The following is a 27,322-nucleotide window of genomic DNA, read 5'->3' as shown; positions in this document are numbered from 1 at the left end:
CGACAGTCTCATGTTCTTACTGGCCCCCCCGGCAGTCTCATGTTCTTACTGGCCCCCCGACAGTCTCATGTTCTTATTGGCCCCCAGACAGTCTCATGTTCTTACTGGCCCCCCGACAGTCTCATGTTCTTACTGGCCCCCCGACAGTCTCATGTTCTTACTGGCCCCCCGACAGTCTCATGTTCTTATTGGCCCCTTGACAGTCTCATGTTCTTACTGGCCCCCCGACAGTCTCATGTTCTTTCTGGCCCACCGACAGTCTCATGTTCTTACTGGCCCCCGACAGTTTCATGTTCTTACTGGCCCCTGACAGTCTCATGTTCTTACTGGCCCCCGACAGTCTCATGTTCTTACTGGCCCCCGACAGTCTCATGTTCTTACTGGCCCCCCGACAGTCTCATGTTCTTACTGGCCCCCCGACAGTCTCATGTTCTAACTGGCCCCCCGACAGTCTCATGCTCTTACTGGCCCCCGACAGTCTCATGTTCTTACTGGCCCCCGACAGTCTCATGTTCTTACTGGCCCCTGACAGTCTCATGTTCTTACTGGCCCCCCGACAGTCTCATGTTCTTACTGGCCCCCCGACAGTCTCATGTTCTTACTGGCCCCCGACAGTCTCATGTTCTTACTGGCCCCCCGACAGTCTCATGTTCTTACTGGCCCCCCGGCAGTCTCATGTTCTTACTGGCCCCCCGACAGCCTCATGTTCTTATTGGCCCCCCGACAGTCTCATGTTCTTACTGGCCCCCCGACAGTCTCATGTTCTTACTGGCCCCCCGACAGTCTCATGTTCTTACTGGCCCCCCGACAGTCTCATGTTCTTATTGGCCCCCTGACAGTCTCATGTTCTTACTGGCCCCCCGACAGTCTCATGTTCTTTCTGGCCCACCGACAGTCTCATGTTCTTACTGGCCCCCGACAGTTTCATGTTCTTACTGGCCCCTGACAGTCTCATGTTCTTACTGGCCCCCGACAGTCTCATGTTCTTACTGGCCCCCGACAGTCTCATGTTCTTACTGGCCCCCCGACAGTCTCATTTTCTTACTGGCCCCCCGACAGTCTCATGTTCTAACTGGCCCCCCGACAGTCTCATGCTCTTACTGGCCCCCGACAGTCTCATGTTCTTACTGGCCCCCGACAGTCTCATGTTCTTACTGGCCCCTCGACAGTCTCATGTTCTTACTGGCCCCCGACAGTCTCATGTTCTTACTGGCCCCCCGACAGTCTCATGTTCTTACTGGCCCCCCGACAGTCTCATGTTCTTACTGGCCCCCGACAGTCTCATGTTCTTACTGGCCCCCGACAGTCTCATGTTCTTACTGGCCCCCGACAGTCTCATGTTCTAACAGGGAAACCAACAAGATGTAATTGTCTCTGGATTAGGAAATACAAGTGATGGGAATTATTTTGGGTTTACATCGCCCGCATACATCGCATGGACACGTCCGGCTTCTATCGCCCGCTTTGTATTTCTCCATTATTCTGCTCAATCCTATTAACTTTCAGGCATATTAATCCCTTTTCAGAGAAGATTAGAAAAGGGCCAAACTTTCCTGGAAGAGACGTCTCTGTGAGAGGATGTGAACTCTGCACAAAGTGACCTGATAAAACCGAGTTTATTAAAGAAGAGGGAAGTCTCCATTATAATCAGATGAGAAGGCGAAACCGCAGAAAGACGAGCTCCTCGCCGGGGACGTGAGAATGTAAAATATCAGATTATAGCGGGGAACTCCGATGTGTGATCCTGGAACACCCCGATGGGTGTGGGCCCGCCGTGTTACCTACCGGTTTGATTTAGGGTCAAACATGGGAACAGAGTCGAAGTATCTTCGACGCTTTCACCCTTTTTCCTCCGCAGCATTTAGAAGTATACAAGGTGACTGCACCAAGAGGGGCGCCAGTGTGCTGACCATAGGGTGTTGCAGTATGTAGCAGGGTCTGGTGGTATTAACCCTGGGGCAAGATGTTGTTAACAGCTTCGTGTTCGTGACGCCAGGATGCGGTTGTTTCGGTATAATAACCACCGACAACCAGCCCAGAAACGGCACGCGATAAAGGAATGTCCGGGGCAAGGGTTTTGCAATAACTGGAACTTTTACTTGGAATATTCAGGGAACAGTCTTTACAGTAAAGCAGTTTCCACTGAGGCAACCCGGATACAGGATATCTCGCAGGCTTGCTTGGACTTGTAGTTATTGAGATATTTAGGCAGGCCACTGTGCTACTAATATATTCCTTGGCTGAGTAGTAGTCACTGGATTTGGCTGCTGTTCCTTAGGCTTTGGCCTAGATGCAGTTGTGCAGGGATTGATGCTGCTTTAGTGTAACTGAGAGACTAAAGCCCCTTATATACTAGGGGGCTGGACTAAAGCCCATTGGTTGCTAATGCCAAGGGTTCCTGTGCCCATGGAACTCTGGGTATATCACATGACAGTAGGTCACATGACCAAGGAAGGTCCTATACTTTTTATACAAACTGTACAACTTTATACATATGAACAATAGATACACATAACGAATGTACATTGTATTTATATGAGACAACAAGGGGTGGAGCCCTGCAGGAGAGCCCTATGGACCTAAGGGACTCTTCCTGAGGGGACCCAAGGATGGTACAGGACTAGCTTCTGTACCGGGACACCACCACCACCACCACACCAGTATGAGAAAGGACTCCTCTGCCCCCCTCTTGACTCCGCTGTTTACCTCTAGACTCCTCTGTCCTCTTCCTCCAGACGCCTCTGTTCTCCTCCTCCAGACTCCTCTGCCCTCCTCCAGACCACTCTGTTCTCCTCCTCCTCCAGACTCCTCTGTCCTCATCTTCCCCTAGACCCCCTGTCCTCCTCCTCCAGTCTCCTCTGTCCTCCTCCTCCAAACCCCTTTGTCCTCCTCCTCCAGACTCCTCTGTCCGCCTCCTCCAGACTCCTCTGTCCTCCTCCTACAGACCCCTCTGTCATCTCCTCCAGACTCCTCTGTCCTCTCCTCCAGACTCCTCTGTCCTCCTCTTCCCCCAGACTCCTCTGTCCTCCTCCTTCAGAATCCTTTGTCCCCTTTCTCCAGACTCCTCTGTCCTCTCCTCCGGACTCCTCTATCCTCCTCCTCCAAACCCCTTTGTCCTCCTCCTCCAGACTCCTCTGTCCTCCTCCTCCAGACTCCTCTGTCCTCCTCCTCCAGACCCCTCTGTCCTCTCCTCCAGACTCCTCTGCCATCTCCTCCAGACTCCTCTGTCCTCCTCCAGACACCTCTGTCCTCCTCTTCCCCCAGAATCCTCTGTCCTCCTCCTTCAGAATCCTTTGTCCCCTTTCTCCAGACTCCTCTGTCCTCTCCTCCAGACTACTCTGTCCTCCTCCTCCAGACCCCTCTATCCTCCTCCTTCAGACCCCTCTGTCCCTTTCAGACTCCTCTGTCCTCCTCTAGACTCATATGTCCTTTTCCAGAACCCTCGACCCCCCCCCCTATAGACTCCTCTACCCCCCCCAGACCCCTCTGCCCCCTCCTCCAGACTACTCTGCTCCCTCTAAACACCTCCCCTCCTTGAGACTCTGCTGCCTCCTCCAGACTCCTCTGTTCTCTTCTAGACTCCTCTGTCCCCTCCCTCCTCTGGTGGCTTATCATCTGTGAGAGCAAAATTTTGTGGCCCACTACAGTTCAACATGCCCACCCCCTTTTTTCTACTTTCAATTGAGAGTCCAGACACCCCCATACACTAAATGGTTGGCCTATCCTGTCGTAGAGTCAGACACCCCCATACACTAGATGGTTGGCCTATCCTGCCGTAGAATCAGACACCCCCATACACTAGATGGTTGGCCTATCCTGTCGTAGAGTCAGCCACCCCCATACTCTAGATGGTTGGCCTATCCTGCCGTAGAGTCAGCCACCCCCATACACTAGATGGTTGGCCTATCCTGTCGTAGAGTCAGACACCCCCATACACTAGATGGTTGGCCTATCCTGTCGTAGAGTCAGCCACCCCCATTCACTAGAGAGTTGGCCTATCCTGTCGTAGAGTCAGCCACCCCCATACACTAGATGGTTGGCCTATCCTGCCGTAGAGTCAGCCACCCCCATACACTAGATGGTTGGCCTATCCTGCTGTAGAGTCAGACACCCCCATACACTAGATGGTTGGCCTATCCTGCCGTAGAGTCAGACACCCCCATACACTAGAGAGTTGGCCTATCCTGCCGTAGAGTCAGACACCCCCATACACTAGAGAGTTGGCCTATCCTGTCGTAGAGTCAGACACCCCCATACACTAGATAGTTGGCCTATCCTGTCGTAAAGTCAGCCACCCCCATACACTAGATGGTTGGCCTATCCTGTCGTAGAGTCAGACACCCCCATACACTAGAGAGTTGGCCTATCCTGTCGTAAAGTCAGCCACCCCCATACACTAGATGGTTGGCCTATCCTGTCGTAGAGTCAGACACCCCCACACACTAGATGGTTGGCCTATTCTGTCGTAGAGTCAGACACCCCCATACACTAGAGAGTTGGCCTATCCTGCCGTAGAGTCAGCCACCCCCATTCACTAGAGATTGGCCTATCCTGCCGTAGAGTCAGCCACCCCCATACACTAGAGAGTTGGCCTATCCTGCCGTAGAGTCAGCCACCCCCATACACTAGAGAGTTGGCCTTTCCTGTCGGAGGTTTGGCTATATGCATTTAATAGGTATAGCAGCCTCCAGATAAAATCTGCTCCACATCAAGCCGCCTTTGATAAGTTAGAAAGAAAAGTTTTATAGTTTAATTTTCTTCAGGAAAAAATGTTACTTTTTATATATTATTTTATATTTGTATTTCAGATTTTTTCCTGCCCCTTCAGCATGAACTCTTCCCTGATGTTTATTCGTGAGCAATTTCTATTTGGGGAGAGATGAAACAATAAGACGACAAAGTAAAGAGAAGATGGCGGCGGGATTGGCCGATCTCCATGTGTAGTGAATCGCTCCCCATAACTCTCCCAACTCTTCCCTCGCGCCAATCTGGACGCTCCCCAGAAGCCTCACATTCTGTGTATTGATTTTATATTTCTGCCTCCACTTTATTGTTCTGCTTTTCGCTTTTCTCGCCCTACAATTTTCCGACCACATTTGGCAGCCGGGGAGTAGCCGAAGGTATGGAAAAGCAATATATAACTACAAACCAGGCGAAAGTCTATATTCCGCGAAGGAATCGTTTTTACAAGATAAATTCCAATTGTTGCATACTCGTGCGGATTTACTTGGCAGAAATGTTTTTGTATATTTAGGTGTTTTCATAAATTAAAACCTAAAATTATTTTTGGCAAATGCTGAAGCACAGAAGGGAACTAAGAAAGTCCGGCTATTATATGAGAATTGTCTGTATTATAGTTCACATTTACCATCGAAAAATTAAAGGGGTATTCCAGGAAAAAACTTTTTCATATATATATATATATATATATATATATATATATATATATATATATATAAACTGGCTCCAGAAAGTTAAACAGATTTGTAAATTACTTCTATTAAAAAATCTTAATCCTTCCAATAACTATCAGCTGCTGAAGTTGAGTTGTTCTTTTCCATCTGGCAACAGTGCTCTCTGCTGACATCTCTGTCTGTCTCGGGAACTGCACAGAGTAGAAGAGGTTTGCTATGGGGATTTGCTTCTACTCTGAGACAGGTGTCATCAGAGAGCACTTAGACAGAAAAGAACAACTCAACTTCAGCAGCCCATAAGTACTGAAAGGATTAAGATTTTTTTTTATAGAAGTAATTTACAAATCTGTTTAACTTTCTGGAGCCAGTTGATATATAAAATAACGTTTTTTCCTGGATAACCCCTTTAACCCCCGTTTAATTTACAATAGTAAATTCCTTTATTACTTCATTTTTATGATTATTTTGTTGGGATCTGTTCACACTGGGTTCATGGCTTCTGTTTATATCTGTTGTCGATGACAAATCCAAGTGGTGAATAACAGGCCCTATTGACTTACAACAGTGGTCTCCAAACTGTGGCCCTCCAGATGTTGCAAAACCACAATTCCCAGGCATGCTGGGAGTTGTAGTTTTGCAACATCTGGAGGGCCACAGTTTGGAGACCACTGACTTACACCATTTTGATGGTAAGAATGACCCCATATGTAATACTATTCTTGCTGTTGGACTGGGGGGGGGGGGGGGTAGACCGCCAATTGGTGTATGCAGACTATATAGACCATGCAATGCTCCATGGGGAAGAAAAATATTCACAAAGCATTTGTCCTCCAAAAGGAAATGAGCTCTCCGCTGCCTCCAGGGGCATAGCTACTGGGGGTGGAGAGGTAGCGGTCACACCAGGGTCCTGGGACGTGCACACGTTGACTAGAAACAGGGCTGCCATCAGGAATTTTGGGGCCCCTTACACAGCGTGTAATTTCCCACATTAGGTAGCGTAGCATAAATTCCCCACATTAGGTAGTGTAGCATAAATTCCCCACATTAGGTAGCGTAGCATAAATTCCCCACATTAGGTAGCGTAGCATAAATTCCCCACATTAGGTAGCGTAGCATAAATTCCCCACATTACGTAGCGTAGCATAAATTCCCCACATTAGGTAGCGTAGCATAAATTCCCCACATTAGGTAGCGTAGCATAAATTCCCCACATTAGGTACCGTAGCCTAAATTCCCCACATTAGGTAGCGTAGCATAAATTTCCCACATTAGGTAGCGTAGCATAAACTCCCCACATTAGGTAGCCTAGCATAAATTCCCCACATTAGGGAGCATAGCATAAATTCCCCACATTAGGTAGCATAGCATAGATTACCCACATTAGGTAGCATAGCATAGATTACCCACATTAGGTAGCATAGCATAGATTCCCCACATTAGGTAGCGTTGCATAAATTCCCCACATTAGGAAGCACTCACTCACTCACACTCTCACACGGCCTGAGCTACTTACATCTGCCTGGCAGAGGTGCGCGCTTTAAGTGACATCATCGCACACGCCGCGCAGGATGTCAGTGTCCCGGCGTGGCGCTTGCAATGACGTCACTCACTGCGCGCACCTCCTCCAGCAAGTCCCCACAGGCAGATGTAAGTACCAGTTTAGTGACGGGGCAAGACTGGCTGCCCCGTTATGTGTGCACAGGGTCCCCGGTAGGGCCGGCCCAGTGTTTTAGGGGGCCCGCGGCCTTTTCAAAGAATTCTGACTGATTGACTGATTGTATGTAGTCAGTCAATCAGTCAGCGCAGTGTACAATGACGGGCCCCCAGCGGTCAGTGATTGACAGACACAGTCACTCACTGACAAGCTTTAAAATAAAAAAAAAAGGACAGGGCCAGCCGGGCCCCCCTGATGCTCTGGGCCCCTTACAGGTGTATGGGTTGTACCCCCCCCCCCCTGATGGCGGCCCTGACTATAAAAGGGGCTTGAGCCCCTGCCCTTTTGATGTCACTCCTAAAATGGCCTTGGGCAGTCTGGCATTATTATGTGGACATTTATATAAATAATAATGGGAAGTGCCCTTTTTTTTCAGTTCAGCCCCTGCCCCCTAAAATGTCTGTGCACGTCCCTGCCGGGGTCCTATGACTGAGGGAGCCCAATAGCATGAATGGGACATGGTAGACATTTGCCCCATTACAGATTTTGCATTGGGGCCCAGAAGCTACAAGTTACACCTCTGGCTGCCTCCTATTGGAGAGGTACCAACCCTACAGGGAGAGTTACTCAAAAGTGATGAAACCTGCAGAGGGCTGCAGAAAATGCGACAAATAAAAAACCATGGCAGAAGTACAACAAAAGGTAACTCCAGAAGAATAGTATGCAGCTGACAAATCATACTATGGACCCATGTCAATGCTGCGACTCTTCAGCTGCATAACTCTGGGGTTATATATATATATATATTGGGGAGAAGAAGTATTTGATACACTGCTTATTTTACAGGTTTTCCTACTTACAAAGCATGAAGAGGTCTGTCATTTTTATCTTCAACTGTGAGAGACGAAATCTAAAACATAAAATCCAGAAAATCATATTATATGGTTTATAAAAAAAAATAATTTGCATTTTATTGCATGACATAAGTATTTGATACATCAGAAAAGCATAATTTAATATTTGGTCCAGAAACCTTTGTTTGCAGTTACAGAGATGAAACGTTTCGTGTAGTTCTTGACCAGTTTTGCACACACTGCATCAGGGATTTTGGCGCACTCCTCCATACAGACCTTCTCCAGATCTTTCAGGTTTCGGGGCTGTCGCTGGGCAATACAGACTTTCAGCTCCCTCCAGAGATTTTCCATTGGGTTCAGGTCTGGAGACTGGCTAGGCCACTCCAGGACCTTGAGATGCTTCTTACAGAGCCACTCTTTAGTTGCCCTGGCTGTATGTTGATTGTTGTCATGTTTAGAAGACCCAGCAACGTCCCATCTCCAATGCTCTTACTGAGGGACGGAGCTTATTGGCTAGGATCTCACAATACATGGCCCCATCTATCCTCCCCTGAATACGGTGCAGTTGTCCTGTTCCCTTTGCAGAAATGCAGCCCCAATAAATGATGTTTCCTCCTCCATGCTTCAAGGTTGGGATGGTGTTCTTAGGGTTGTACTCATCCTTCTTCTTCCTCAAAAAAGGGCGAGCGGAGTTTAGCCCAAAAAGCTCTATTTTTATCTCATCAGACCACATGACCTTCTCCCATTTTTCCTCTGGATCATCTGGATGATCATTGGTAAACTTCAGACAGGCCTGGACATGCGCTGGCTTGAGCAGGGGGACCTTGCAGACACTGCAGGATTTTAATCCATGACGGTGTGGTGTGTTACTAATGGTTTTCTTGGAGACTGTGGTCCCAGCTCTCTTCAGTTCATTGACCAGGTCCTGTTGTGTAGTTCTGGCCGATCCCTCGCCTTCCTCATGATCATTGATGCCCCACAAGGTGAGATCTTGCATGGAGCCCCAAATCGAGGGAGATTGAACGTCATTTCGTACTTCTTCCATTTTCTAATAATTGCGCCAACAGTTGTTGCTTCTCTATGCACTATTTCTTCCGTTCATTCGCCCGTCAGGAAAATAACGGGTTAAAACGGCTATTAGAAAAATCATATAGACTATAATAGGATTTTCTAACGCCCGTTTAATGGCCGATTTTCAAGATTTGTATGACGGACGTTCATTACGGATGAATTTTTATAGTGTGAAAGGGGCCTTACTGGTTGGTAGGTGATTAAATACTTATGTCATGCAATAAAATGCTAATAAATTATAAAAAAAAAAAATCATATAATGTGATTTTCTGGATTTTTGTTTTGGATTCTGTCTCTCACAGTTGAAGATAGACTGACACACCCTGTTCTGTAGAGATCACTTCTCAGCAGTCTCCTCATCATCATCACAGACAGGATTACACTGACAGGTAACATATAGATAACACAGGATCCACCACCCACTATAGACTGACACCTGTTCTGTAGAGATCACTTCTCCGCAGTCTCCTCCTCATCATCACAGGCAGGTTTACACTGACAGGTAGCACCTATATATAGATACCACAGGATCCACCACCCACTATAGACTGACACCTGTTCTGTAGAGATCACTTCTCCGCAGTCTCTTCCTCATCATCACAGACAGGATTACACTGACAGGTAACACCTATATATAGATAACACAGGATCCACCACCCACTATAGACTGACTCCTCCTGTTCTGTAAAGATCACTTCTCCGCAGCCTCCTCATCATCACAGACCAGATTACACTGACAGGTAACATATACAGTACAGACCAAAAGTTTGGACACCTTCTCATTCAAAGAGTTTTCTTTATTTTCATGACTATGAATATTGTAGATTCGCACTGAAGGCATCAAAACTATGAATTAACACGTGGAATTATAGACATAACAAAAAAGTGTGAAACAACTGAGAATCTGTCATATTCTAGGTGGAAAGTGTCCCCAAGTGCAGTCACAAAAAGCATCAAGAGCTACAAAGAAACTGGCTGACATGCGGAGCGCCCCAGGAAAGGACGACCAAGAGTCACGTCTGCTGCGGAGGAGAAGTTCATCCGAATCACCAGCAATCTCAGAAATCGCAGGTTAACAGCAGCTCAGATTAGAGAGCATGTCAATGCCGGACAGAGTTCTAGAGCAGACACATCTCTAGAACAACAGAGGAGACTGTGAGAGGCCTTCATGGTAGAAGATCTGCTAGGAAACCACTGCTAAGGACAGACAACAAGCAGAAGAGAGAAAACAAGGAATGGACATTAGACCAGTGGAAATCTGTGCTTTGGTCTGATGAGTCCAAATTTGAGATCTTTGGTTCCAACCACCGTGTCTTTATGCGACGCAGAAAAGGTGAACGGATGGACTCTACATGCCTGATTCCCACCGTGAAGCATGGAGGAGGAGGTGTGATGGTGTGGGGGAGGAGGTGTGATGGTGTGGAGGAGGAGGTGTGATGGTGTGGAGGAGGAGGTGTGATGGTGTGGGGGGGGGGGGCTTTGCTGGTGGCACTGTTGGGGATTTATTCACAATTGAAGGCATCCTGAACCAGCATGGCTACCACAGCATCTTGCAGCGGCTGCTATTCCATCCGGTTTGCGTTTAGTTGGACCATCATTTATTTTTCAACAGGACAATGACCCCAACCCCCTCCAGGCTGTGTAAGGGCTATGTGACCAAGAAGAAGAGTGATGGGTGCGGCCCCAGATGACCTGACCTCCATAGTCACCGGACCTGAACCCAATCCAGATGGTTTGGGGTGAGCTGGACCGCAGAGTGAGGGCAAAAAGGGCAACAAGTGCTAAGCATCATGGGAACTCCTTCAAGACTGTTGGAAGACCATTTCAGGTGATTACAGCTCATCCAGAGAATCCAAGAGTGTGCAAAGCCGGAATCTCAGCAAAAGGAAGAACCTAGAATATGACAGATTTTCAGTTGTTTCACACTTTTTTGTTATGTCTATAATTCCACATGTGTTAATTCATAGTTTTGATGCCTTCAGTGTGAATCTACAATATTCATAGTCATCAAAATAAAGAAAACTCTTTGAATGAGAAGGTGTACAAACTTTTATTTTTATTTTTTTTTATCTAAGAGCCGAGGAACGTGTTCTCGAATCACCCAAAGTGCAAGAAAAAGTGCAAACGTGTTACACTAAAAAAACGTGCACAGAGGATGCGGTCTATCGCAAGCCCTTCTCCGATAGGAGGGAGGCACCCAACAAACCTTACCCTTCGCCTCCGGACCAAAAGGTACCTGCGAGGTTCCAGGTTCGATGTCCCTTTTCGCCGAAGCTACTAAGGGACCACAAATGCTCCCGGCATCCCCCTTGGCGTTAGCGATGGTATCTGCCTGCAGAGCCGATAACGGTAGGTACCCTGCCAAAGCAGGAGTACCCAGGGTGTTTGCAGGGAGGTGCGGAACCTAATGGCCACACACACCTCCCCTAGACCGCCAGGAGGGACACCCAGAAGGACTTCTGCATCCTAACAATCCTGTGGACACACAACACGCAAAAAGTGACACAGTGAGACAAAAATAAATAAGTGAATGTGCACAGATATACTGCCCGGACATTCGGCCGGAACTAATTTCTCTGATCCTAGCAAGAAGGCCGGGAATCAAGAGGTGAGTGCCACAAGGTGAAGAGATTATGGTGCCCGTGCTTCAACTCAGTGAGCCAATACACCCAGTGAGTTTCTGCACCTCGGGGTCACCACTCCCAGAGGCACTAAAGTACCTCGGCTCTAGACCCTCTCAGCCTCATGGCCAGACCCGGAGATAACAGGTGACATAGGGGCAGCCGTCAAGCTGATTCCTCAGAATCAGCCCCGGAACGCCCTGGTACACCTGCTCCCTACCATGCAGCACCCATCCCCACCAGCTCCATACTGGCGTCGCCTTCCACCAGCACTAAACTGATAAGAACAGATACTACACTTGATCTTAGCCAAAAGGCCGAGAAGCAGGATGTTCTGGCTTGGCTGAGGATGAGAGACATGTAGGCAAAGCGGTGCCTCTCCCTGAGGAAAATACTCATCCCTTTCAGCTAGTCGCTACAGGTCTCTCATCCTCAGCCAAGCCAGAACACCCTGCACTGTACTGACGAGGGGCAAGCACCCCAAAACAGCCGTCTGCAGATGGGTTCTCTTCCCTTCTGGGGAGATCTCTGACTTGGCATTAATCCCAATCAGCTTCTGAGACTTTGAAACCAGCGCCAGTGCTGATCAGGGGGCACGGTACCTTATATGGTGGTGTGATGAGACACTTACTTTACATATATATATATATATATATATATATATATATATATATATGACATAGAGCACGTATAAGTCAATGGGTCTTTTTAGGACTCGGCTTCCTTTAGGCATAGAAGACCATCGTCTTGTTTTATTTATAGGTCTAAGTAAGAAAACCTCATTAAACAGATCTCTAGAGAAATAGTAAAGAAATAGTCCTGATTGTTTGTATCTGTTGTACCCACAATTTACTATGAACATTGCCCACCCCGGGACCCGCTCCAGTTTTCTGTTTAATTCTTAAACACTAGAGCTTTGCATTGTATACAGTATCCAGATGTGGTCTAGTGATTTCCATAATGGTCAATGTAATAGACATTGAGCCTCAGCCCTGGTGACACAAGTAGAATATAAGACAAATGGCTTCTCAGCGGAGAGGCTGGATTCTCAGGTGTCTCTCTGCAGGAGGTTAATGGCAGAGTATTGTGTATCTATGGAGAACTCATGTTTTACGTTAAGCCCTTTAAGTAATAAATATTTGACAGTCACCGATCCATCTCATCCAGCAGAACTGCTCCTTAAGCTCCGATAACCTAAACATTCCGAGTGTCTGAGCCGCTCAGTTTATATTAGCAGAGAACGCGGGAGAAGAAGTCTGGAAAATCGTCCGCAAAACAAATATATACAAAATAAAGACTTGTTTTCCTGTCTCTTCTCCCCACATCTGTATTATGAATCCGCAGCATCGAAATGAACCCTGGAAACAATATAACTATCCAGAGGATCCATGTAAGTAATACACCAGCAAAGTAAACAGGAAAACGGGATCTACGCGTACAGCGAGGTTACTACGACCGGAGAACAATATAATAGAATAACCTCACGGGTTAGGATTTCATTCACTCTAACGGACGATTGATATTAGACGAACGCTGGGATTACACTAAATACATTGTATAACACAAAACTGGCAGCAAAAAGGAGATAATGACATTAAGATCCAATGTCGTAGCCACAACAAATGGTAAATGACCTAGAAATCAAACAGCCAGGGCCCAATGACATGGTGTGGACCACCCACTACAATATGCACAATGGCAGATTATATTATAGACATTTGGGTGGCCACATGGGGCCTAAGATTCCCAGGGGGCCCATGGCTGGCCACAGTGTCTCTATGATCATAGAGAGAACTGTGTGGTCATATAATTACAGCTGCACAGTTCCCTCTCTCCCCTCCCTGCAGCCATATCTATGATCATAGAGAGAACTGTGTGATCATACAGTTACAGCTGCACAGTTCCCTCTCTCCCCTCCCTGCAGCCATCTCTATGATCATAGAGAGAACTGTGTGTTCATACAGTTACAGCTGCACAGTCCTCTCTATCCCCTCCCTGCAGTCATCTCTATGATCATAGAGAGAACTGTGTATTCACACAGTTACAGCTGCACAGTTCCCTCTCTCCCCTCCCTGCAGTCATCTCTATGATCATAGAGAGAACTGTATGGTCATACAGTTACAGCTGCACAGTCCTCTCTATCCCCTCCCTGCACTCTTCTCTAAGATCACAGCCAGGACTGTGTGGTCATACAGTTACAGCTGCACAGTCTTCTCTATCCCCTCCCTGCCCTCATCTCTATGATCATAGAAAGAACTGTGTGGTCATACAGTTACAGCTGCACAGTCTTCTCTATCCCCTCCCTGCCCTCATCTCTATGATCAGAGAGAGAACTGTGTGGTCATATTGTTACAGCTGCACAGTCCTCTCTATCCCCTCCCTGCACTCATCTCTATGATCATACAGAACTGTGTGGTCATACAGTTACAGCTGCACAGTCCTCTCTATCCCCTCCCTGCACTCATCTCTATGATCATACAGAACTGTGTGGTCATACAATTACAGCTGCGCAGTCCTCTCTATCCCCTCCCTGCACTCATCTCTATGATCATACAGAACTGTATGGTCATACAATTACAGCTGCACAGTCCTCTCTATCCCCTCCCTGCACTCATCTCTATGATCATATAGAGAACTGTGTGGTCATACAATTACAGCTGCACAGTCCTCTCTATCCCCTCCCTTCACTCATCTCTATGATCATACAGAACTGTGTGGTCATACAATTACAGCTGCACAGTCCTCTCTATCCCCTCCCTGCACTCATCTCTATGATCATAGAACTGTGTGGTCATACAATTACAGCTGCACAGTCCTCTCTATCCCCTCCCTGCACTCATCTCTCTGATCATAGAGAACGGTGTGGTCATACAGTCACAGCTGCACAGTCCTCTCTATCCCCTCCCTGCACTCATCTTTATGATCCTAGAGAAATGTATTTTCACTCAGTTACAGCTGCACAGTCCTCTCTATCCCCTCCCTGCACTCATCTCTATAATTGTAAAGAGAACTGTGTGGTCATACAGTTACAGCTGCACAGTCCTCCAGCATACTGGAAGTTGTAGTTTTGCAACAGCTGGAGGCACCCGGGTTGGGAAACACATAATTGGATAAAGACAGTCTTTGTGGAATATGGTTGTGAAGAGTCAAGGCAGCAAAAGATGGACAGGGTGTCCAGGATTCCTACCCTTGAATTATTATTATAGCTGTCTAACCCCTTCACAGGAGGGGATCTCTATATAACACTGCCCTGTGCTTCTATATAAACACAATATAACCATATGTGGAAACAATATGAAGTTTTGAACAATATGGTGAGGAGAAGCAGTGCGGTCTGGGGATGAGGAGCAGTGCAGTCTAGGGATAAGGAGCAGTGCAGTCTGAGGATGAGGAGCAGTGCAGTCTGAGGATGAGGAGCAGTGCAGTCTGGGGGTGAGGAGCAGTGCAGTCTGGGGGTGAGGAGCAGTGCAGTCTAGGGGTGAGGAGCAGTGCAATCTGGGGATGAGGAGCAGTGCAGTCTGGGGTTGAGGAGCAGTGCAGTCTAGGGGTGAGGAGCAGTGCAATCTGGGGATGAGGAGCAGTGCAGTCTGGGGGTGAGGAGCAGTGCAGTCTGGGGATGAGGAGCAGTGCAGTCTGGGGGTGAGGAACAGTGCAGTCTGGGGGTGAGGAGCAGTGCAGTCTGGGGGTGAGGAGCAGTGCAGTCTGGGGGTGAGGAGCAGTGCAGTTTGGGGGTGAGGAGCAGTGCAGTCTGGGGGTGAGGAGCAGTGCAGTCTAGGGGTGAGGAGCAGTGCAGTGTTGGGTGAGGAGCAGTGCAGTCTGGGGGTGAGGAGCAGTGAGGTCTGGGGGTGAGGAGCAGTGCAGTCTGGGGGTGAGGAGCAGTGCAGTCTGGGGGTGAGGAGCAGTGCAGTCTGGGGGTGAGGAGCAGTGCAGTCTGGGGGTGAGGAGCAGTGCAGTCTGGGGATGAGGAGCAGTGCAGTCTGGGGGTGAGGAGCAGTGAGGTCTGGGGGTGAGGAGCAGTGCAGTCTGGGGGTGAGGAGCAGTGCAGTCTGGGGGTGAGGAGCAGTGCAGTCTGGGGTTGAGGAGCAGCGCAATCTGGGGATGAGGAGCAGTGCAGTCTGGGGGTGAGGAGCAGTGCAGTCTGGGGGTGAGGAGCAGTGCAGTCTGGGGGTGAAGAGCAATGCAGTCTGGGGGTGAGGAGCAGTGCAGTCTGGGGGTGAGGAGCAGTGCAGTCTGGGGTTGAGGAGCAGTGCAGTCTAGGGGTGAGAAGCAGTGCAATCTGGGGATGAGGAGCAGTGCAGTCTGGGGGTGAGGAGCAGTGCAATCTGGGGGTGAGGAGCAGTGCAGTCTGGGGGTGAGGAGCAGTGCAATCTGGGGGTGAGGAGCAGTGCAGTCTGGGGGTGAGGAGCAGTGCAGGCTGGGGGTGAGGAGCAGTGCAGTCTGGGGTTGAGGAGCAGTGCAGTCTAGGGGTGAGGAGCAGTGCAGTCTGGGGGTGAGGAGCAGTGCAATCTGGGGATGAGGAGCAGTGCAGTCTGGGGTTGAGGAGCAGTGCAGTCTAGGGGTGAGGAGCAGTGCAATCTGGGGATGAGGAGCAGTGCAGTCTGGGGGTGAGGAGCAGTGCAATCTGGGGATGAGGAGCAGTGCAGTCTGGGGGTGAGGAGCAGTACAGTCTGGGGGTGAGGAGCAGTGCAATCTGGGGGTGAGGAGCAGTGCAGTCTAGGGGTGAGGAGCAGTGCAGTGTTGGGTGAGGAGCAGTGCAGTCTGGGGGTGAGGAGCAGTGAGGTCTGGGGGTGAGGAGCAGTGCAGTCTGGGGGTGAGGAGCAGTGCAGTCTGGGGGTGAGGAGCAGTGCAGTCTGGGGGTGAGGAGCAGTGCAGTCTGGGGGTGAGGAGCAGTGCAGTCTGGGGATGAGGAGCAGTGCAGTCTGGGGGTGAGGAGCAGTGAGGTCTGGGGGTGAGGAGCAGTGCAGTCTGGGGGTGAGGAGCAGTGCAGTCTGGGGGTGAGGAGCAGTGCAGTCTGGGGTTGAGGAGCAGTGCAATCTGGGGATGAGGAGCAGTGCAGTCTGGGGGTGAGGAGCAGTGCAGTCTGGGGGTGAGGAGCAGTGCAGTCTGGGGGTGAAGAGCAATGCAGTCTGGGGGTGAGGAGCAGTGCAGTCTGGGGGTGAGGAGTAGTGCAGTCTGGGGTTGAGGAGCAGTGCAGTCTAAGGGTGAGAAGCAGTGCAATCTGGGGATGAGGAGCAGTGCAGTCTGGGGGTGAGGAGCAGTGCAATCTGGGGGTGAGGAGCAGTGCAGTCTGGGGGTGAGGAGCAGTGCAATCTGGGGGTGAGGAGCAGTGCAGTCTGGGGGTGAGGAGCAGTGCAGTCTGGGGGTGAGGAGCAGTGCAGTCTGGGGTTGAGGAGCAGTGCAGTCTAGGGGTGAGGAGCAGTGCAATCTGGGGATGAGGAGCAGTGCAGTCTGGGGTTGAGGAGCAGTGCAGTCTGGAGGTGAGGAGCAGTGCAGTCTAGGGGTGAGGAGCAGTGCAATCTGGGGATGAGGAGCAGTGCAGTCTGGGGGTGAGGAGCAGTGCAGTCTGGGGGTGAGGAGCAATGCAGTCTGGGGGTGAGGAGCAGTGCAGTCTGGGGGTGAGGAGCAGTGCAGTCTGGGGGTGAGGAGCAGTGCAGTCTGGGGGTGAGGAGCAGTTCAGTCTGGGGTGAGGAGCAGTGCAGTCTAGGGGTGAGGAGCAGTGCAATCTGGGGATGAGGAGCAGTGCAGTCTGGGGGTGAGGAGCAGTGCAGTCTGGGGGTGAGGAGCAGTGCAGTCTGGGGGTGAGGAGCAGTGCAGTCTGGGGGTGAGGAGCAGTGCAGTCTGGGGGTGAGGAGCAGTTCAGTCTGGGGTGAGGAGCAGTGCAGTCTAGGGGTGAGGAGCAGTGCAATCTGGGGATGAGGAGCAGTGCAGTCTGGGGGTGAGGAGCAGTGCAGTCTGGGGGTGAGGAGCAGTGCAGTCTGGGGGTGAGGAGCAGTGCAGTCTGGGGGTGAGGAGCAGTGCAGTCTGGGGGTGAGGAGCAGTGCATCGTAGTCTACTACTATATCATACAATACACTAGGCCCCTATACTGCCTCAATATAGTATTAGGCAGCAGCTCCTAAACTGCACCCATACAGTCTATATGTGGCCAGTATGGGGGCGTATTACTGCATGGGGGCCTACTACTATATGAGGACAGTATGGGGGCCTACTACTATATAAGGGCCTGATGCTATATGGGGCAGTATGGGGGATTACTACTATATGGGCACAGTATGGGGTCTACTACTATATAAGGGCCTGCTACTATATGGGGACACTATGGGAGCCTACTACTATATGGGGACAGTAAGGGGCCTGCTACTATATGGGGGGGGCTACTATTATATGTGGACTGTATGGGGGCTTATTACTACATGAGGGCCTGCTGCTATATGGGGACAGTATGGGGGCCTACTACTATATAAGGGTCTGATGCTATATGGGAGCAGTATGGGGGGCTACTACTATATGGGCACAGTATGGGGGGTCTACTACTATATAAGGGCCTGATGCTAAATGGTTACATATGGGGGCCTGGCACTATATGAGGACAGTATAGGGGGATACTACTATATGGTGACAGTATGGCGGCCTTCTGCTATATGAGGACATTATGGTGACCTGCTTTTATATAAAGACAGTATGGTGGCCTACTAATATATGGCAACAGTATAGGGGTCTACTACTATATAGGGCCTGATGCTACATGGGAAGTATGGGGGCCTACTTATATATGGGGGCAGTATGGGGCTTACAGCTATATGTGGATGCCATATTGGGGGGGGGGGCATATGGGAGCCTACAACTACTCGGGGACAGTATTGGGGTCTACTACTATATAAGGGCCTGATGCTATATGGGGAAGTATGGGGGCCTGTTACTATATGGGGAAAGTTCGGGGGCCTACTACTATTTGTGGATGATATATTGGGGGGGGGCATATGGGAGCCTACAACTATATGGGCGCAGTATGGGGTCTATTACTATATAAGGGACTGCTACTATATGGGGACACTATGGGAGCCTACTACTATATGGGGACAGTATGGGGGTCTACTACTATATAAGGGCCTGGTGCTAAATGGGTAAGTATGGGGGCCTACTACTATATGGGGACACTATAGGAGCCTACTACTATATGGGGACAGTATTGGGGTCTACTACTATATAAGGGCCTGGTGCTAAATGGGTAAGTTTAGGGGCCTGCTACTATATGGGGGCTACTACTATTTGTGGACAGTATGGGGGCCTTCTACTATATGGAGACAGTATGGGGGTCTACTACCATATAAGGGCCTGATACTATATGAGGATAGTTTGGGGGCCTACTACTATATGGGGGTGCTATATGGGGGCAGTGTGGAAGTCTACTACTATAGAACAGCCTGAGGCTTTATGGGGAAGTTTGGGGCCTACTCCTATATGGGGACAATATTACTATTACTATGTTGGTGAGTTGCACGTTAAAGTGTTCCCCTTTCACAGAAATGTTGGGTGTTATGCATTGGACCTATATAAAGAGCTGACAATGGAAGAACAAACCGTTCCAGCTCATCCTTGTTACTTTCATTACTTGTGGCTTTGGATTTCCTGCCAGTTCTGTACTAGTAACACGAGGATGTCCTTTACTGGATCCCGTCCCTTTAAAAACAAATCTCCGCTTACTCACTTCCATTGTATTACATGGTTGGGAATGGATTATTATCAGCAGAGACCACCCATAATACCGTATCATCACCCATAATACCGTATCATCACCCATAATACCGTATCATCACCCATAGGACCGTATCATCACCCATAATACCGTATCATCACCCATAATACCGTATCATCACCCATAATACCGTATCATCACCCACAATACCGTATCATCACCCACAATACCGTATCATCACCCACAATACCGTATCATCACCCACAATACCGTATCATCACCCACAATACCGTATCATCACCCACAATACCGTATCATCACCCACAATACCGTATCATCACCCATAATACCGTATCATCACCTATAATACCGTATCATCACCCATAGGACCGTATCATCACCCATAATACCGTATCATCACCCATAATACCGTATCATCACCCATAATACCGTATCATCACCCATAATACCGTATCATCACCCATAATACCGTATCATCACCCATAATACCGTATCATCACCCACAATACCGTATCATCACCCATAATACCGTATCATCACCCATACTGTATCATCACCCATAATACCGTATCATCACCCATAATACCGTATCATCAACCATAATACCGTATCATCACCCATAATACCGTATCATCACCCATAATACCGTATCATCACCCATAGGACCGTATCATCACCCATAATACCGTATCATCACCCATAGGACCGTATCATCACCCATAATACCGTATCATCACCCATAATACCGTATCATCACCCATAATACCGTATCATCACCCATAATACCGTATCATCACCCACAATACCGTATCATCACCCATAATACCGTATCATCACCCATAGGACCGCTCACCATCACCATGGATGATCCCTTCTCCGCACAATGCACGGCTTTGAGTTATTTTCCTTTCTCTTTTCATCCTCTTGGCCCGTTCCGCACCCTGTGATCTGGAGCAGCACATGCCGCAGACTTTTATTGTTGCGCTCTCGAGTGTGGCCGAGGTCAGGAGTCAGGAACCTGCGGTTTCCAGCTGCTGCTGAACAATAAATCCCATGAATATATCTGCCAGGGATTCTGTCTATAATACTGTAATGTCTATAATACTGTAATGATTTTAAATACCACTTGAATGCAATGAATGCAAAATATAACAACAACATGAACAATATAACAAAAATACATTTACATGGTAACAATAATACAACATAAACAAGATAACAATAATACAACATAAACAATAATACACCATAAACAACAATAATAAAACATAAACAAGATAACAATAATACAACAACATTAACATGATAACAATAATACAACAACATGAACAATATAATAATACAATAAGAACAATATAACAACAACATGAACAATATAACAAAAATACAACATTAACATGATAACAATAATACAACATTAACAATGTAACAATATACAACATTAACCAAGTAACAATAATACAAGATAAAAAAGACAATAATACAACAATATAACAATAAAACAACATAAACACAATAACAAAAATAAAACAACATATGAAGCAAACTCTCATTTTAGTCCCATATTCCTTAAAGGAAATATCAGGTCAAAAGTGGTAAGAAAAAAAACAACAACTTAAATAAGTTATATATAAACTCACCATGACTTCACAAGGCATCCCAGGTTATTTGTTTAAAAAAAAACACACACACACACACACACACACACACACACAACACACACACACCCTGTGTGAGTTGCAGGGAGGGGGGTGTATTGCCCGCCAGCCAATCAGGGACACTCCAACTGAAGCTGTCAGCTCTCTGAGCTGAGAAGGGAGAGTGAAGTGTCATCTAAGTAGACAGTTAGTCATCAGTGTGATAAGATCTCCTGGACTTCCTGCCTGGAGAGAAACGGTATGTGCTCAGCAAAGGCTTTAGCATCCAAAATTGTTAACAGTCCTATATAGAGGATAGGGAGAGGAGTGAAAATATACCAGGGGTTATTACAGTCACGTCCTATATAGTGTTGAGCGGCATAGGCCATATTCGAATTCGCGAATATTCGCGAATATATGGACGAATATTCGTCATATTCGCGAATATTCGCATATTCGTGAATATTCGCATATTCGTAATATTCTCATTTTATTTTCGCATATGCACATATTCGCGTGTGCGAAAATGAACATATGCGAAAATTTGCATACACAAAATTAGCATAAGCGAAAATTCGCACACCAGTCTCACACAGTAGTATTAGAGCCTTTTTACACCACATAAGCTGGAAGCAGAGAGGGATGATCACTGTGATGTGTACTGTGAAAAAAAAAAAAAAACGAATATTCGTAATTACGAATATATAGCGCTATATTCGCGAATATGCGATATTCGCGAATAAAATTCGAATTGCGAATATTCGCGAGCAACACTAGTCCTATATAGAGGGGTTGTCTAGGATTAGAAAAAAACACTTCTTCTTTCTTGCAAAAACAGCTCCACTCCCTGTCAACAGGCCATGTGTATTAATGCAGCTAAGTCCCATTCACTTCAAAGGAGCCCAGCTGTGATACCAGACACAACCTGTAGTCAGGGAGTGGTGCTGTTTTTGCAAGAAAGAAGAGTTTTTCGTACCCTGGGCAACCCTTTGAATATCCTATCGCAAGTGTCCAGGAGGCGGAGCCATCATATTCAGTGCCAAGGAGCGCTTCCCTAGCCCCTCCTCTCAGCTCTGAGTGACAGCTCTAGTGTCCGATAAGAAGACCAATAGATTTTGACGTAAGCCACAGGATAAAGCAACATATACAAATCAGGGTGTTGCAAAACTACAACTCCCAGCATGCAAGCAAAAACAATCACTCCTGACATAGCCACCAGCGGTTGGCTTTACACGCGGGATTTGGCCCTCTGCTGGTTTGGCAGCTCATGTCCATTTTTTTATTGGTGATGTTAGATTTTTCTTCCTATTTATTAGGCTATAGATCAGTGTTTCTCAAGCAGGGTGCCTCCAGCTGTTGCTAAACTACAACTCCCAGCATGCCCGGACAGTTTTGCAACAGCTAGAGGCAGACTAGTTGGGTAGCACTGCAACAGACAGCAATTTCCCACCCAGTGCCAGACACCATACCGGCCAACTACCTTCGCATGCTGGGAGTTGTAGTTTTGTAACAGCTGGAGGCACCTCGGTTGAGAAACACTGGGATGAAGGATAACAATCTGATTGAAGGGGGGGGGGGTCTGACTACTGTGACCCCATCCAATCCAGAGAACAGTGTTTAACTTGCCCTCGAAATGAATGGAGCTGTACATCACATTTGTGTCGAAAATTACTGAACACTGAACTCTGAGATGAGAATACCCCTTTAACACAATAGCTCCGCCTACTGGACACTAGTGATAGCGACAACAAGGAAATTAAAATACATTTTTCTACTTCATGGCACCTGCATGACCATTACCCCAGGTATAATTTCTCTCCTCTCCCTGTCCTCTATATAGGGCGATTCAGAGGGCTCCAAACTGCTGACAGACTCTCGGGAACTGACAACATTTTTATATATTATAGATTAATGTATGCAAAATAACTTTCCAATTGTATGTTATTAAAAAATATGCTTCTTTCTATTTAATTTTCCACTTTGAAAAAATGACCATTAGAGGTCTCCCTACCAGTCCTGTCCGCAATCTCAGACTTCAGCCAGGACACAGACAAGCTCAGCTGGCAGCTCTGAATTTTCTCCTCTCTGTTTACAACTGCATGTGCAGAGAGAAGAAAGATCGGAGCTCAGATAGTAAAATGAATGAGGGCCTGCAGTAAGGCAGAGTCAGGAGTATGCCCTGCTGTGCTATGAGCACAGTGCTGGCTCCTGCCTGTCTGATTGACAGACAGGGAGCAGTGCTGAGCTTGTCTGTGTCCCGGCTGCAGTCTGAGATTTAGGACTCCAGCAGAGTCTGAAATTGATTTAAAAAAAAAAAAAAAAAAAGGCTTGTTGCCAGGACTGGTAGAGAGACCTCTAGTGGTCATTTTTTCAAAGTGGAAAATTAAATAGAAAGAAGCATATTTTTTATAACATACAATTGGAAAGTTATTCTGCATACATTAATCTATAATATATCAAAAGTTTTTTTTGATTAAAGGTACCCTTTAAATGACGGCCATCAATATTCTCATACTACAGAAAACATGGCGGTTGTGTCACATCTTACCTTAGTAAAGTAGTTTGGAGTAGTCATATTAGTCCAGCGATGCAGAATCATAGTCAGCCATGAATAGATTGGCATATTGTGGTGCCATCCTGGTCCCCATTGCAGTGCCCGTTAATTGTAGCTTTATGTCACTGTTCAAACTGAATCAGCCCATTTAAAGGGGCACTCCGGTGGAAATCAACTGGTGCCAGAAAGTTCAACGGATTTGTAAATGACTTCTATTAAAAAATCTTTACCTTTTCAGTACTTTTTAGCAGCTGTATGCTACAGATGAAATTCTTTTCTTTTTGAATTTATTTTTTGTCTTGTCCACAGTGCTCTCTGCTGACACCTCTTTCCGTGTCAAGAACTTTCCAGAGCAGGAGAAAATCCCCATAGCAAACCTATGCTGCTCTGGACAGTTCACAGAGAGCACTGTGAACAAGACAAAAAAGAAATTTAAAAAGAAAAGAATTTCCTCTGTAGCATACAGCTGCTAAAAAGTACTGGAAGGATAAAGATTTTTTCAATAGAAGTCATTTACAAATCTGTTTAACTTTCTGGCACCAGTTGATTTAAAGAAAAAACATTTTTTCCACCGAAGTACCCCTTTAATAAGAAGAGAGCCTTACCTCAAACATGCAACATTATGCATTGATGGGTCAATCTACCACTCCAGCTCCTACAAAACGGGAATAATGGGCGCTGCCAGGATCTAACGGCAATAGGAATTTATTGAAAATTATTATAAACATACAACACGTTTCTGGGCTGCACAGCCTTCTTCCTCAGGAGCACCTGAGAAAGCAGCCACTGTGGCACAGAAACTGGTTGTATGTTTATAATAATGATCATTTTAAAGAAATTCCTATTTTAAATTCCGTTGGATCCTGGCAGCGCCCGTTATTCCCATTTTGTTGGAGCTGGAGTGGTTGTTTGATGCATTGGTGTTGTGCCTGCATATGCACATTTGGTGAGTGGTTCCAAAAACCTTTGCCATTGTGTATTTTTTATTTATTTTTCACAAGGGAGTGCCTTTAATTTCTTTGTTTGTTGTAGAACATTACACCTTACGACGTATGTAACCAAACTTCTGGGGTAGGGCTTCTGCTTACACATAGCAGCCAATCTGAGCACGAAGAGCTTCAGTGTAAAGTATGGAGGAAGAATAGAGTCACAGCCTGAGATTTTGATAAGGGTTGTTGTGGGCAAACCTGATGTTTATAAGGCTGCGTTCACACGGCCATCTAGACCCGTCCTGTTCTTCTCCCGTCAAAAAAAAAAAAAATGGACTTAAAAAAAACCAAAACAACAATAATGGATGCAAACTGATGTTATCCGTTTGTATCCGTTATGTTTCAGTTAATAAACCAAAAAAAAATTTTTTTTTTCTTCTGAGCATGCTGAGAAGTAAAAACGGATCAAAAAACAGATTTAGAAAAACGGATGCAAAAGGATGGCATTTAAGGCTCATCCCTTTTCCGTTAACTTCCATGTTAAATTTACTGTATCCGTTTTTTCTTCCGTTTTTTTGGGAATGGGATTATTTTACAACCGTTTGTAATCTGTTTACAAGCAGAAACAACGGAACGGAAAAAAATAAAAACAAAAATGGGGACAGACGGCCGTTTGAGACCTAAGTGGTAGAGACCTACTATCAAGACACAGCTGGGTAATGAGACATCATTTTCCTAACAGGTGGGGGGGACTCTCAAAATGTCATAAATAGGGATGGGACTAAAATCTTTAGCAGCTACAAGTTCCCTCAACCTGAAAACATCAGCCATAAATACACGGAAAACGGTGGCGGAATCCACAGGAGGAGGAGACCGCTCGCTGCATAGGCGGCACAACTACTGCGGCGGCAGGAAAACACACATCGCTATTTACCCCAGAATGGCAACCAGGGAGACCCGACTAAATACCCCACCCCCCGTGGTCATAAATGTTGACGGTCGAAATTACCCTTCAAAATTAGACAATGAAAACACAATGCGCCATCTGTTTATATTTATATATATATTTATTTATATCTTTATTATACACAAAAGTAGAAGGTGACATCAAAATATCAAATTTGTACAAAATATAAACAATAATGAAACAATTGAACAATTGTGCTGGAATAATGAGATTTGCGGCCTTTTTCCCTTTAGGCCAGTGGTGTTTTATATATATATTGTAAATGGCAGGAAGTGATAATTTGTAACAATGTATCGATGATACCTGAAATACCGGATTAACAGAGAATTCCTGGTTTATTGCAAAAATTAAAAATAAAAATGTAAAATAATATTTCCCTCTGATTGACTTTACATGTAACTTCATAAGCAACATCTTTGAAAATGAGGTAGATTACATCATATTACAGGTGAATACGAACAATTTGGCGAGATTGGGTTTATTGGGGCTGGAACGGTTAAAAGATTAATTACATTTTTATTTTTATTTACAGATGTGGCAAAAAATATATATATTTTTATTTATTTGTATTAAAATGTGGTGAGTGGATTAGAAATACATGGTGGCTTTACAAATCATAACAATAGACAACGCTATAAAGACGCTGCGCAGGATTAGAAAAGCCTACGGTATCGGCTTCGTTACAAAAAACAGCACAATACCTGCACCCTTAATGTACAGAATTAAAGGGGTACTCCGGCCCCAAGACATCTTATCCCCTATCCAAAGAATAGGGGATAAGATGTCTGACCACGGGGTCTCGCTGCTGGGGACCTGAGCTCGCAAACTGCCGTGTGCCGACCACGGGGACGGAGTATCGTGACATTACAACTCCACCGCCGTACGACATCACGCCCCGCCCCCACTATGCAAGTCTATGGGAGGGGGAGTGACCCCCGCAGTCAGACATCTTTTTCCCCTATCCTTTGGATAGGGGATAAGATGTCTTAGGGCCTGGAGTACCCCTTTAAGTAAGAAAATCCATTTCCCTTAACTCTTCAGGTTCCGGTCCGGTCACAGTCACCCGCCTCCCCTTTTGTGCGCTATTGTTTTGAATATTAAAACGTTATGGGGGAAGGGGGGATTAATTACCTTTAGCAATAAATTCGACTCCTGACATTGTTGTTTGCCTGGCAGGAAACCCTGATAACTTCTTTTTTTAACCTTTAACTTTCAAAATAATCACTGGATCCTCCTTTTTTTTTATTTACTTTCAGTTGATTTTGGGAATAAAATCCCCAAAATGTTAAAAAGTTGCTGATAAACTGCCCTAAAGATACTGGATAAACTATAGGATGTGTATGGAGCTGGTGAGGATACAGATGACTCAGCCCCTTACCTTCCCGAAAATGTCTTTAAGAACTTAAAGGGGTATTCCAGGAAAAAACTTATATATATATATATATATATATATATCTCAACTGGCTCCAGAAAGTTTAACAGATTTGTAATTTACTTCTATTAAAAAAAAAAATCTTAATCCTTTCAGTAATTATGAGCTGCTGAAGTTGAGTTGTTCTTTTCTGTCTAAGTGCTCTCTGATGACACGTGTCTCGGGAACTGTCCAGAGTAGAAGCAAATCCCCATAGCAAACCTCTTCTACTCTGTTCAGTTCCCGAGACAAGCAGAGATGTCAGCAGAGAGCACTGTTGCCAGGCAGAAAAGAACAACTCAACTTCAGCAGCTCATAAGTACTGGAAGGATTAAGATTTTGTTTTTTAATAGAAATCATTTACAAATCTTTTTAACTTTCTGCAGCCAGTTGATATAAAAAAAAAAAAAAGTTTTTCCCTGAAATACCCCTTTAATGGCAAAGTAAATGAGGCCTAACGGTAAAGTGGATGTGGCATAACGTAATGGGATGT

At 46.5% G+C, this 27,322-nt stretch overlaps 1 pseudogene; it reads right to left on the bottom strand.

Annotated features, from left to right (window-relative positions):
* Window positions 1-11,852: 11,852 nt before the first annotated feature.
* Window positions 11,853-11,943, bottom strand: LOC130277881 (U2 spliceosomal RNA; annotated as a pseudogene).
* Between the last annotated feature and the right edge of the window lie 15,379 nt (window positions 11,944-27,322).

Source organism: Hyla sarda, chromosome 6, assembly GCF_029499605.1.
Source record: "Hyla sarda isolate aHylSar1 chromosome 6, aHylSar1.hap1, whole genome shotgun sequence".
In the NCBI taxonomy this organism is placed as follows: Eukaryota; Metazoa; Chordata; class Amphibia; order Anura; family Hylidae; genus Hyla; species Hyla sarda.
Note: the sequence above shows the minus strand (reverse complement) of the source record. Positions and strands in the feature narration are given on the sequence as shown.